At 40.5% G+C, this 13318-nt stretch overlaps 1 protein-coding gene across 10 annotated transcripts in view; it reads right to left on the bottom strand.

Moving 5' to 3' along the window:
- Positions 1 to 13318, bottom strand: part of RTP4 (receptor transporter protein 4) — a 114630-nt gene that overhangs the window by 46141 nt on the left and 55171 nt on the right. For 2 of the 10 annotated variants that reach the window (XR_007408145.1, XR_007408148.1), the window contains one exon: positions 173 to 11166. The exons of the other annotated variants lie outside the window; for them this stretch is intronic. The gene's annotated coding sequence lies outside the window, so the exon portion shown is untranslated. The remainder of the gene's footprint in view (positions 1 to 172; positions 11167 to 13318) is intronic. 10 annotated transcript variants of the gene reach the window in all.

Below are 13318 nucleotides of genomic sequence, written 5' to 3'. Positions count from 1 at the left end.
AGTAAAAGCTGAGGCAGTAAGCAAAAGAAAACTAATCCTGGGGCTACTGAAAGCAAGCCTTCACCTTGCTTCCAGGACTTTGTCCTCTAAGGCACCCTTGAGTTTTCCCTCCACCAACTCCCCATCCCTTACTCTTCCACTTCCTGCTTCCCTCCCAACATACACCACCTACCAACACCAACAGCATGGCTTCTTGTCAAATATGACTTAGTTCCAGGAGACAGAGCCTCAGCCTCCCCTCTATTTCAAATGGAGATTGTAACTCCCATTTCATGGGGCTCTAGTGAGGATAAAAAGACAGTGTGTGGGAGAAGGTATTTTGGAAGAGTGTTTAATGTACGAGTCCAGAACAAATTATTTTAAAACGCACCATTTATAAACAGCCAATCATTGTTTTTATCTTATTTTATTTTATTTTTGTAATTAACACCCCTGCCTGAGGGCTTGTATAAGACTGACAAAGTTCAGTTGCTTTTTGAATTAGCGCATACATATAGATAGTAACTGAGTCAACACAAAGCACTTCTGAAGGTTTCTTACACTGGTAAGCATTATGTAAATAAAGGATGATATGTATGTGGAAATGACAGCGTAGGGGAGAAATCTGGACCACACTGAACATTCTGTAGAATGTTCTGTGGCTCCTACACAGGACTCTAAATCCGGCTCTATATTTCTGTTTCCTCATTATTTAAATGCTGATATACTTATTCTGCGTACTTCATACATGGGGTAGTGTTGAGAATCACAGCAGAGATGTTGGTTGGTGAATGTGCTCTATAAGCTGTAGTATACTTGACACATTTTAGAGATTATTCATGGTGTGTGTGTCAATGTTGATACGCTGCTACACCTGTTCACTTCTTTTCAAATACTTCTATCCCTTTCTCTCTATCTCTCTCCCTCCCCTCTCTCTCTCTTCCTTTTGCAGTTGGAACACAAAATATTGATCAGAGTGATTAATCAATGTCTAGACAACCTTATAATATTTGCTTTAAAGTGCAACTTATAATTACCAGGGCTTGAAAATAGTAAAATGCACACACATACACATTCTCACATACACACATTTTGAAGCTCTGATACTTACCATCCAAAAGGAATTAAACATTTAGCCTGGGTGCTGAAATATTTGACCTGGAGTGTTTATTCTGATCTGCGATGTAATTGGACTTGATCAGCTGTGTTGGGAATAGGAGTTAGCCCTTAATAGGATTAGAAAGATTATCTAAGACTTTGCTTCACAGCCTACACGTTGAAATCTATATTGGTTTGTCAACACTGAACCTACTGTGACCTTCTGCCCCTAGCAGAATGGCTTGCTCAAGGTTTTCTATTCAGAGTGGAGTTGGACTGTACTTAAACCAGCAATTTGCTCCTATCCAGGTTGCTTTTTCTAGGAGAAATAAATGTGATTCAAGGTTGAATGAGAAAAGTCTGACTGCCATCACAGGCTCTTGACACTAGTCAAGCTTCAATGCACAGCATGACATGAAACTGGACAATGGAATACTGGTCCTGACCCCAGTGCTACCACTGCATAGCTGTGTGAATTTGGAGATGTCACATGGATTCTCCGGACCTCAGTTTCTTCATTCATGAAATGGAAAGAATAGCATCAGCCCCGCCTATTTCAGGTTTGCTCTGCATCTCATATATGATCCTGTCCTTTGTTAATCAGGCCTTGTAGACAAACCCAAAGGTCTACAAAAACACTTTGACCTCTTGATAAAGAAAGTGATGGCTTTATCACTTGGTGGGGGGGGGGTGGAATATTCATAATGTAAAATTCATTTTTCAGAGAAATTGAGGGCAATTATTGATCAGTTTTGTCTTTGATGTCAGGTAGAATTATTGCCCAGAGAAGCATGTTTTCAACTTTTCTCAAACTTTGCCTGAGGATCAAAAACATAGTTCCCTTTGAGATTTTTCATGCATTTCATGCATTGAGGGTAGCTACAAGGTCACAGATTTCTGGGGACACAGTTATGAGCAACAAAGAAAGTTTCCTGTTGAAAGTAGCTTAAAGATATAGGTACCCCTTGTTCCCAGACTTTTGACAGAGCTGTGGTGGTCCTGCAAAAGCACTTTCCTGACTCTGCCCAGGGTAGCAAAGGGATCATGCTATGGATGAGGCAGATTGGAGTTGGCAAAACTATCAAGTATACTGGAATTCTGGGTGGTTTTTGCCCCTTGTTTGAGTCGGATGCCCAGGTCATTCTCTCTGGAAGACCCAGTAAGAAAGTGGCTTTCCTATAGGATCCATAAAGCTCCCTTTCCTGGCTTCCAGCAGAATAGCACTGCTCTCAAGACACTTCCTAGGGCCAACTTTCTAGGGAAGCCTGGGTGGCTCAATCAGTTAAGCATCTGATTTTTCATTTCAGCTCAGGTCATGAGCTCAGGGTCATGGGATCAAGTTCTGCAAAGAGCTTCACACTCAGAGACGAGTCTGCTTGAGATTCTTTCTCCCTCTATCTCCCTCCCCCTCTGCTCCTCCCCTACCACTCCCCTTCGCTAGCTCATATTCTCTCTCTAAAATAAATAAATAAAATCTTGAGAAAAAGGAGAGCTTTCCTCTCTAGCGCTGCATTTGCTTCTCGCTCCTCTGGGTTCTGGGTGCCACACTGAGTATACTTGCTAGGCATGCACCTGCCAGGGGCTCATGTCTCCTGGGAAGAACACATTCATAGCCAAGTATGACCTGCTGGCTGCAGTGACAAATATCTCTACAGGCACAACTGGGATTACAAGAAGGACTGATAGTGAGTGAGTTTATGTTGAATCATAAACCACAGTCATTCTTCTTCCCCTTCAGCTTGTGTTGGATTTCTTTCTCAATCACCTCTCTCTACCTCTCCTGCCTAAGCCCCAAGATAATTCCCAAGAAGAAAATCTAACAAACCAGATGGTACTAATTTTTGGAATCAAAAGGACTGCGTTTGAATCCTGGATCTATACCTCACTAGCTCTGTAAGCACAAGAGCTCCCAAGACCTCCCAAGTTCTCCAGGTCTCAGATTCTGTACCCACAAAATGTCAATTGTAAAGATTAAATATGAAAACAGTAAAAACTCCTGGCCCATGATAGGAACTCAATAAAGCCTAAAACAGCAATAATAAAGTGATCCTCCAGAATCCCATCATTAGAGTCTAACAACTCCTTTCACATGCAGAAATAATAGAAGCGGCTCACCCATCGTCCGTAAGAGATGAATTGATGCTTGCGTCAGCCCTTTGCAAACAGACTGATCGATGGAGCCAGTGATCAGGAAAATTGAATTCCACTGAATACACATCGCTGTCTGCCTGGCATCATCATATTTCAATGAAGCAAAACTGTAAATAGTGGGAGGCATTTCTGATGAGCTATGTGTTTGGGAATAGGGGATTTTGAAATGTCATTTTGAGCTTAAATTAATCAAATTTTGAGCAACCGAATTTGGAGAAACAAGTTCAATAGCATCTAAGTGGTGAACGAAAATGAATTCAGTCTGAGGAACAAAATAGCCACAGACAGGACGAATTCCTTGGTGCTCCCTTTGACTTTAAGAAAAGCCTACGTTAATGTGCTTTCTGTATTGTTCATTCTCTAGACACTTATTTAAAGTATTACATATGCCAAGTATTGTGCCAGGAATTAGGGAAACTCAGCTGCAGACCTAGAGACAGGCCCTGCCATCAGAAGACTCCAGTTCAGTGGGCAGAGAGGATACTCAGATGGAATACAGATCACAGGTGAGGCTACTATGCCCCTTGTAGGTCTGGTGAAACCTGGCCTTGATCCATAGTCTATGACTTGTGATAATCTAAAACCTTTCCTAAAATATCCATTAGAATCTTCTACTTATTTCTTGTCTTTATGTCCATGCAATGTGGCCTGTCTTTCCCTCAATACCCTGGATGTAGGCCTTTTAGCAGTGCCCTGAAAATTTGCTTCTATGACGTATCTCATAATGATTTATAGATTTTACTCAAAATTTTATGGAAATCATGGTGTGGGTCACATCACAGAGTGGATGACCTCCTTTTTTCTCTCTGGGGTATTCAACAATTGCTCTTACATTTGAGCAAGGTAGTTCAGACCTGTTTTATATCCCTCTCAGTATAAACTTCTACCCCATGCAGTCATAATTTTTCCAAATAAGTGGCTTCCTTCCCAGAAGTTCTGATGACTCTTGTCACCATAACATCTTCCCCCCTCCTTATATAGGTAGAATGTTATAATATGTGATATCAACGGTATTAGAGAAGTCAGGAATAGGGAGTCTTTCTTCTTTGACCTGGGAGAGTCAGAGGTGGCCTTCCAGAGAAGGAGGTCTTTGCATGAGCTCTGGCATAATAAACAGGTAGGGGTTGGGAAAACATCTAGTTAGAGAAAATGGAAAAGAGGTTTGAAAGACAGTGGTATGATCCTATCTGTCCTCCCTGCCCCAGCCTCAAGACAAAGTAGTACTATCTGAGGGCTTCAGTGTTGTGTCCTGCAAGTTTGGACAGAATGGTGGGTTGGACATCAACACCAAATAGAGCCAGGTAAGAGGCATCAGTGGATCAAGAAGAATGACAAGAAAACCAGGAAATCTGCTGAGTGGATCCAGCCAAAATTGTTGAAAGAAGGGAACTATCCAGATAGAAGGCATGGGATGGAAACTAAGTGAAGAAAATTTGATGGGAAATTGGGACAGAGGATCTAGAGCAGTGGTTCTCAACTTAGCTATACACTGAAATCCCCTAGCAAGCTTCCAAAAACCCCATGCTGAATATCGCTCAGACATCTGATTTAGTTTGTCTGGGGTGTGGCCTGGACACCAGGTTGGTTGAAGGCTTTCCACATAATTGGAATAAGCTGCCAAAGTTGAGACCCTCTGCTGTAAGGAATATTCCCCAAAGGTGGTGGTAACAACAATAGCAGCTTATTGCTTCCTCCACTGTGCTTGGAGGTGAGGGTGAGGAAGAAGAGGAGGAAATCTTCAGAATGCAAGCCTAACCAGGACTTTTCTGAGAGCCATGAACCAGGAGAAGTCATATTTTAAACTTAAAATACAATCCAATACAATATTTTCCAAAGTGTGACATTGAACCACATCACCAGAGTCGCCGGGAGTACTTGATAAAATTCCTATTTCAGAGCCCCATGTCAGAATCTCTTAAAGGGGGTGGGACTGAGAATCCACATTTTTAAAATAAACTATATAGGTGATTCTTACCCACATGAGGGTTTAGAAATCATTGTAGCAGGTAACTAGTATATCTTATATTGCTTCAGTTAATGAATGACACCAAGAGTAAAGGTACTTTTCACTGAGCACATACTGTGGCAAATGCTATTCATATAGATTATTCCATCTTGTCCTTAGATAGATACTTTATTTTTTTAAAGATTTTATTTATTTATTCATAAGAGACACAGAGAGAGAGGCAGAGACATAGGCAGAGAGAGAAGCAGGCTCCATGCAGGGAGCCTGATGCAGGACTCAATCCCAGGATCATGACCCAAACCAAAGGCAGATGCTCAACTACTGAGCCACCCAGGTGCCCCAAAGAGGGACACTTTAAAGGAGGTATTGCTATCTTATAAGGAAATTGAAGATCAGGGAAGTTAAATGACTTGCCCAGAATCATGGGACTAGTGAGGAGACAAACCCAGTCTTCAAGCCATCATTTTACTCCAAAACTTTGCTGTGCTTTTTCATTTTTCCTTTGCCCTGCCCTCTCCCCAAGGACAGGGATATCATCTTTCACGGTCAGGCCATTTTCATGGTCAGGCCGTTCCCAGGTCAGCAGTCCTACTGCTATCAATTACTTTGATGGGTGCCTATTACCTTGCAGTGGTGGTGAAATGAGAGGAAACCCAAACCTGGAATCAGAAGACTATTTGTGCCTTGGTGCTACCCAACATGGTCTTGGGTAAGCCACTTTGCTTTTTTTTTTTTTTTTTTTTTTTTTGCCACTTTGCTCCTAAGAGCATTTATTCAGATATAAAAATGTAACTCACTATGTTCTCCAGATACAGCTCTTTGCCCCACTTCTCTAAACTTGCTCATATAGCCTGAAATGGGGTTGAGCACACTTCTCCTCCTGAAACTGTCCACTTCATTAGCAATGTCTCTTATCCAAGGTCCTGTTGGAGGAGGCAATATTCTTTTTCCTCCTCTAACTTTATTGAGGCCACATCAGATCAGTAACTCCTGCACTGATGGAGTGCTACTTCCTCTTAGAAGTGAGAAAAACTCCCTCTCTAGTCTTCCAAAGATAGGAGACTTGACGGATTGTCCAGAGCTAGAATATTTAATGAGTCCAGTTTAACTATGGCCTGGCTTACTGTACCTTAAACAAGCAGCACCTTGTGCTGCGTTCTTTCTTGTTTTCTGTTTTTTGTTTTTTTGTTTTTTTGCCTGAAATGCAGGTAAAGCCTTGGCCCCAGGCCAGATTGACCAGTTTTGTTGGTCTTTGGCTTCCACTTATGGCTGATTGAGTAAACAGATTTAAGGTCCCTCTTGGGCCTGATTCTCTTTCTTTCTCTTAACAAAGATATTCTTGAACGTATGAGACCCAGGATAGATATTTGGTGCTTAGAAAGGCAGTTAATAAGCCTAACACATGTTCTCCAAATCAGCATTTAACAGAAAACTCCTAATCAGGGATTATCAGGCCATGGCCTTAGTGGTAAGCAAGGTGGCAGTTTTGTGACCATGCTGCTACAGTTTACTGTGTGCTCAACAACATCCAAGAACCCTGTACTGAAGAGTCAGACACTCCTGGGTTTGGGGCCAAAATACCAGCATAATAGAGCCAAGGTTTCCTTCTTTACTTCTAACCATGCCTCCATGCTCTCGTTCACCAAGTCCCCAAGTATCATTTTGACTACAGACTAGATGTTATTCTTTTTTTTTTATTTCCCCCTTCTCCACATACTCAGAAAGTGCTGTATACAACAAGTGTTCAATGCTACACTTAAATGATGTCCAAACCCACTGACAATTTTGGTGAACAAAACACACACACACACAACACACACCACCAAAGGACAAAAAAAAAAAAAAAAAATGATGCTAAGGGAATTTGGTCCTCATGCTGTCATTTCTTAAATGGCTGATTTGGGATGATTAAAATCATGAGGAGTCCAAAAGTGGAAGAATTCGTCATGTTTGACGTTGGCACATTTTAACCAATTTTAAAAATTGCTTCCGCATCAGTAATGTGGCCAATTTACATGTACTTAGGTAATGAGGAAGAAAATATGCAGACACTGAACGTGAGAAGGAGAATAACCATGAGGGAGGGCAGGGAAGGAGCCAGCCCAAAAGAAGGAGGAGAAAGACATGAGGAAAAGAGAGAAAGCAAATAATTTAAGATGAAAGAATGAATAATGAAAGTAAAAACAATAGAGTACATAAATATCCTCCTTATTCAAATTTAGGCTGTCAGAGTAGCAAGCGAAGTTTAGATTCCAACGTATGCAAGAAGAAACTCAAGCTCAAGGGGAAACAAACCACCCAAGGCCACATTCAGTGTGAGGGCTGGAGCGCAGGTCTCCCTCAATCAGGCTGGTTCTGTGGAATGTCGTCACTTCCGATTCACTGTGATCAATCCCACACATATAGTAGGCACGTAAGCATTGCTTGTGGAATGGAAACATGTTGTGCAACATTCTGACCTGGTCAGAAATCATTTGTTTTGTTGTTGGGTCATTGGTTTTTATTTTTCAAGGTGAAGAATTTTAAAATGTGTATGTTTTTCTGTCCCTCAACCAAGCCTTCCTGTGTTTTGTCTTACCAGGTACCCTCACCCTACTCCATATCACAAGTCTTCCTAACCTCTCAAAGATCTTATTTGTCTCTGCTTTTATACCCTCTGGTGGTCATACTTACCTTGCAGTGCTCTCTCCTCTTTGTCTCATCTCTAAGCACTTTGAGATCAGGGATCTCATCTTAGCTGTGATAGAGTGTCAATGGCATTGAATTAGCAGGTGGGTTTGGGACCCAACTTTGTTGGACTTTATTAAACCTGAGGGTTAGTTCCCCCATCTGTAAAATACTGGTAGGTAGTTCCTGGACACTTCACCTCAGAGGATGCCTGTGAAATCCTCCTGCAATACTGTGAACTGTTAACAACAGTGCAGCTCTAGAAATGGGAGGATTGTGGCTGCTGTCTCCCTCACAGCACTTAGCATCTAGCTTCACATAGGTACCACCCTACAGACACATGTTTGTTGAATGAATAACGTAGCAACCACGTTAGCATCTTCTATTTTAAACCAGCCCTTTCTCCTTCTAAAATTAACAGAATCTTCTGTTTTCTAGAACTTTGAAGATGATAAAACTTCATTTTGAGTTTTCTTTTTGAGTCCTCAAAAGTTCTTAAGAATCTCTTTGAGTCATTCAATTCTCTTTACATAGTTCTTGGACAATAATCCTGGGTCTATACCAAAGGATAAAGCATATATATACCCAGACATTTCATGTGCCCTATCTAATTGGGAGCCTCACTATGATAATGTAAGAGAAGCACTATTATTAGTTTCATTTGCAGATGAGAAATTGAAGTATAGAACTTAAAATTTTGCCCAAGATGCCTTTTCTATCCAAATGGCAAATTATAAGACACATGGAATACAAAATACCAACGTCTGTCTATTGAACTACTCCTGACAACTATGTTATATCATTTGGAGGCATAGATTTGGCTAGTAAAAAGGGCTCAAAATCAAGAACCCATGTCTTTTTAATCCCCCTCTGAAGGCTGATTTGTAGTCATAGGAGTTGTGGAATCTTGTCATGCCATGTCTTTCCAGCCTTTTCTTCACCATCTGCCTTCATGGAAAATCCAGTCAAGTTTTCTTGGAAAAATCTTTGAAGTACTGCTGTCAGTCAAAGAGGAATAGAAAAACTCTGCTAACCAGCTATGTTTCCCATTATTGCTCTAATATATTACCACAACTTAGTGGCTTTAAAATAACACACATTTATTCTCTTGCACTTCTGGAGTCAGTTTCAATTCAAGGTGTTGGCAAGACTGCTTGGGAGGCTCTAAGGAATGATCTATCTCCCTGCCTTTTCCAGCTTCTAGTTCTGCATCTCTTGCTTTCCTCTGTCTGTGGCCTCTTCCTTTATTTTTAAAGCACTTTACTCCAATGTCGACTTCCATTGCTACATCGGCTTCTCCTCTCTGTAGTCAAATCTCCCTCTGCCTCCTCTTGTAATGACACTTGTGATCTCAATGACACTCAAGATCCAGTTGAATAATTCATGATAATATCCCCATTTCAAGATCCTTGATTTAAACATATCCAGAGTTGTCTTTTATTTATTTATTTATTTATTTATTTATTTATTTATTTATTTATTGCCATAAGGTAACATTCATAATTTGTAGGGATTAGGGCCTGGATATCTTTGGCAGTCATTATTCAGCCTACTGCACCAGCCTAGGAAGATTTAGAGTAAATGAATATATCACCTATATGTTACAGGATTCCTTAAGCCTCAAGATTTACATTAAAGTATTTCTGGGGGGAAGCCTGGGTGGCTCAGCAGTTGAGAGTCTGCCTTTGGCTCAGGGCGTGATCCCGGAGTCCCGGGATTGAGTCCTACATCGAGCTTCCTACATGGAGCCTGCTTCTCCCTCTGCCTATGTCTCTGCCTCTCTCTCTGTGTGTGTCTCTCATGAATAAATAAATAAAATCTTTTTTAAAAATAAAATAAAATAAAGCAAAATAAAATATTTCTGGGATCATGATACCTCTGGGGCACTCAGCAAAAGCAAATGCAAAGCTTTCTCCAGAGTGATATTTCCACAACCCACGTTGCATTGAATTCCTAGTCACTCCCATATTGTCATTGAAAATGTGCTCGCACTCAAAAATCATAAAATTCACGAAGAAAAAAAAAGTAGAGTACACATACACAACACATTAAGACTCCATGTAAAAAAAAGAAGAGGCAGATTTGAGAAAGAAACAACTGTTACTCCTAGAAACAAAAATTGTTGAATTTGAAAGCTTGATGATTCTGAGAACAGAGTAGATGCAGTAGCAGATACAACTAATGCCTGGAAGACAGATTTAGGGCTTTAACTAGAATGCAGTCTACCATCTTTTAGGGGGTTCAAAGAGAAGGGAGAGGGTCAATATTCAGTGAGAAAATGGCTGACAATTTTCCATAGTTGAAAAAAAACATAAACCCTCAGATTGGAGATTTACAGGGCACCTGGAACAAGAAGAAAAAGAATGACCCACACCTATGGGCTTTGAAATAAAAGTGCAGAACTAAAGGATTAATGCATTGGGATAGATATTCTCCTAGTCACAACTTCACATTTCCGTAACTCTCCAGTTATCTCTACAGTTTGATTCACTCCCTGAACCACAGAGCTGAAGGGAAGCCGGGATCATCTCACCTAAAACTTTTATTTTATTGAGGGAAAACTGAGGCCCAGATAGGGGGCATGGCTTTCTCAGGATCACTCAAGAATCTCAAGTCAAAGGAAACCTGGTATCCCAAACCCTAACTAAGGCTGTTTCCAGAAGCTCTGAGGCTTTATCTGCTTCTCCACAGTGGTCTAAGGACAAAGGAAAGTATACCCACAGTGGGGAAGTCACCAAAATAGACAAGGACAATTTATTAGCATTAAACATTGGCTAAATGAGACCCAATATTATCCTTTATTAAGTTAAGCTGAGAAGTTGAATGCAGGGGGTGTTTTATATGTCAGCACCATAGCCATTGTGAATAGACTGATTAATAAGTAAACAAACAAATACTAGGAAATCAGACCTGTTTTAATGCTTCAAATTCACAATAACACCCTGTTAACATGAACTTCAAGTATTAACACTAATAATCACACTAATCACAGGGATGAAAACTCCAAATTAATTCAAATGCTGCTCAATAGACCATCACTGTGTCCTCACTGTCTGTTCCTTTCATATCTGTTCAGATCTCTATGCAGTAATTAAATCCATTAAAATGTAAAACTAGCTTTTGTTCTCAAGGGGAAAAATGAAAAGGGGAGCTGAATAACATCCCTGGAGATGGAGCTGTGACTTCTCAGAACTTTCATTATATCCAAATTCTTGGCCTTTTTTCTGAAACAGCAGCTTTCCCGTGCGAGGATCCAGTTGCCAGGCTGGGTCCACAGTATTTCTTATCAAGAAAGAAGATGTGGCCTAATGAAGAGGATGAGAATAGAATCAAGAGAAGACTTACACTGACATCCTGGCTCTGCCTCAAACAGCTGTATGATCTTGGTTTTTAAAAACATGTTTTTTCTCTGGACTTCATTCTTCCTATTTGTGAAATAGGAATGATATCTGCTCTCCCAGGCAGACTGTAGCAATCAAAGGAGATGATAAAAGTGAAGGTGCTTTGTAAACCCTAAAGTATTTTTGCAAGGTGAGTTATTACTCCCCAGAATGCTCTGAAGCTCACAGGAACTTCGATTTATTCTTTAAATAAGGTGTGGGAACACGGTGCAGTGTGAGAAAACAAGGTGTATGCATGGTTTGCACTTATTAAAGGATACATTTTAAAAGATGATGTAATCATGACTCTCATACAGATAGAAAATTGGATATGTCAGAGATTTTATTTAACTCATTAATTAATGAGGAAACCAGTAGATGTTGCAGTGAATCCAAAAACAAACTCAAAGGGTCACATATTTTTAGTCAAGTATGGAAAGCTGAAATGAATTTATAAAAATATGAAAAAGTGCTCATAAAAATCAATTGCATCTCATTAGGCTCGATTTGCATTTCTGTGGGCAGGAATTATTTGAATTACTGTCCATTTTCTACAACTTAATTTCTATCTGCACAGAGCTGTAAAATAGCCCAAAGACGAGGAGAGTCAGAGATAACCTAGGTGGATGAGCTAACTATCAAATATTAAAGGCTTTCACAAATTTTCCTTATAGACCCTTGATTGAAAGAATCCAAACCTACTTAAAGTAACTGCTCAAATTTTGGCTTCATTCCATGTCAACTCTACAAACCTTAGGTAAGTAGTGGGAAAACCCTGGACCGGGCTCCAGTATGCCTACTCAGCTGTCTGGATCACCAGCAGATGTACATGTGAGATAACCTTGGCCAAACTTCCTCTTGTATCCAAACTTCAGTTTCCCTCTCTGAAAAGTGAGGGCATTAGACCAGTTGACTACTGGCCCACACCAATAAGAATGTGGACTGAAAAATGTTTTCTGCAGCAAAGACAGTTTTACCCTCTACCCCCCTCTCAAGAGGGTGTATTACTTTTATTCAACCACTCTGAACAGAGAAATAACATCACATGGCTCTCCGACTGCTTTACCTCCTAAAATACATTTGTTTAAAAAGAGAAACAAAATAGGAGTTGTCTGAGAAAGACAATAGAAAGAGTAAAGTATGCACACATGCATGCTATCTGTGATAGTTAATTTTATGTCAACTTGACAGGTGTTTTGGGATGAGTTTAACATTTAATCAGTGAACTTTGAGTGAGCAGATTGTTCTTCGTTATGGGTGGGTCTCACCCAATCAGTTGAAAATCTATATAGCACAAAAAGATCAGTATCCTGTAGCAAGAGGGAAATATCTATCAAACTACCTTCAGAGTTCATCTGTACCATCAGCTCTCCCAGGTCTTGAACCTGCTGGTCCACACTCTAGAATTTGGACTAACTGGCCTTCATAACTGTGCGAGCCAATTCCTTATAATAAATAGGTTTTACTCACTCTATATGTACATATATACAGTCTTATTCTGTGGTGGGTTTTTTGTTTTGTTTTGTTTGTTTGTTTTGTTTTGTTTTGTTTTGTTTTGTTTGAGAATTCTAACACACTACCATTACCCAAATGGAAGTCTCCACAGAGGTAGTGAATAGTTTTGACTCCACTCATAGCCACTCCATAAAGCCATGAGTTGGAACTTCCCAATGAGAACCTGGGAATCCTGGTTTGTGGGAGGCAGCAAGATCTGGTCAGTGGCCCCTGTGGCCAAGGAGGGCATCCTATGGAACCTGGCATTCCCAATGAGAGATTTCAGCTCTGGTTCAGAACCACTACCCCTCTCAAGGGCAGGAGTCATATCAATAGACATTCCTGGCTTTCCTGACAAGTGAGCTATGAGAAAATTTGGGGGAGCTTGAGAACTGGAGAGCAAGGATAGAGGGAGGGTTATACCCATGTTAGAAAGCTGCTGGGAGAAGAAACAGACTCCTAAGAAAAGGCTTGTGCCTGCATTTGCTGCAACTCCAAATGAAGACATCACTACTGTGCTAGCACTTACTGAGTCTGGCCATTATACTGGGCACCATGCTGAGTGCACTTTATAGAAATTATC

Source organism: Canis lupus, chromosome 34 (assembly GCF_003254725.2).
Source record: "Canis lupus dingo isolate Sandy chromosome 34, ASM325472v2, whole genome shotgun sequence".
Taxonomy (NCBI): domain Eukaryota; kingdom Metazoa; phylum Chordata; class Mammalia; order Carnivora; family Canidae; genus Canis; species Canis lupus.
This window is presented reverse-complemented; position numbering and strand designations above follow the sequence as displayed.